This window comes from Corylus avellana, chromosome ca3, assembly GCF_901000735.1.
Source record: "Corylus avellana chromosome ca3, CavTom2PMs-1.0".
In the NCBI taxonomy this organism is placed as follows: Eukaryota; Viridiplantae; Streptophyta; class Magnoliopsida; order Fagales; family Betulaceae; genus Corylus; species Corylus avellana.
Window position 1 is genome coordinate 935,701 of NC_081543.1, and position 1,075 is coordinate 936,775.

Consider the following 1,075-nt stretch of genomic DNA (forward strand, 5'->3'; position numbering starts at 1 on the left):
TCATATAGTGGAAAAAACTGTGATTATGAATACAAAACAATACCGTTAAAATACTTTTCTTTATGCAAAAATACCCAAAGCTATGTCGTACAAGGCATTTATAAAAATCTATCCGACAGTCTAAACTCTAGACAAAACTTAACCAACTTGGAATCTCTGTACATCTCAATATGAATCTCTAATCACAACTACATAATTACCTTGATTTTTCATTCCTGGAAGCACTACAAAAATTGTGAAGTAGTGAGTCAATTGATTTCCGACAATATAAATCATTGTTGAATCATATATATCAAAATGCCAAACAAGTTATAAAACCACAAGAATCTGTATTGTTGGATATCAATATCATACTCAGTAAGTAAGAATACTTACAGTGGATTACATGAATGGATCATCAAAGGTAATTACTCGAAACCCGTTCTGCTGTAGTTGGTCCTTACCCATAACTATCCCTTCACTGACTTTCTCTCTCTCTCTCTTTCTCTTTCTCTTGCCTAAACTCTCTTTCTTCCTCTTCAGCTCTCTGTCTTAATTTCCCCATCTCACTCTCGGTTTCTCTCCTCTCTTTTGTATGAATAAGGCATTTAAATAAGAAAAAGGAAGGACTAAAAGAGAAAGAAGAAAAGTGGAAGGGGCAGTGTTGTTGGCGGAGGGAGAAAAGAATGAAAATAATAGAAAAGAAGAATAAAAAGGAATAAGAAAGAAAGAGTGGGAGCAGGTGAGAAAATTGGGAAAAGTAGACGTGAAAGTTAGGTTTCACTCTAATTTATTAAAAACAAATCTAATAAAATCTCCAATACTATTTTCACCTAATTTCCCTTAATAAACTGAATCCCACAAATTCCTCACTCATAAAATCAATCACAAATTATTACAATCATACTCCAAATTATATCAATCAATCATCAGTTATCATATCTCTTAAATCTCCCAATAAAATAATCAAGATATAATCTCTCATATAAAATCAACATCATGATATAATAACCTCAAATCAATATTCATTCCAATAATATTCATAAGATCTAATAAATTCCTCAAGAATAAATATTATTACCTAATATCATCAATA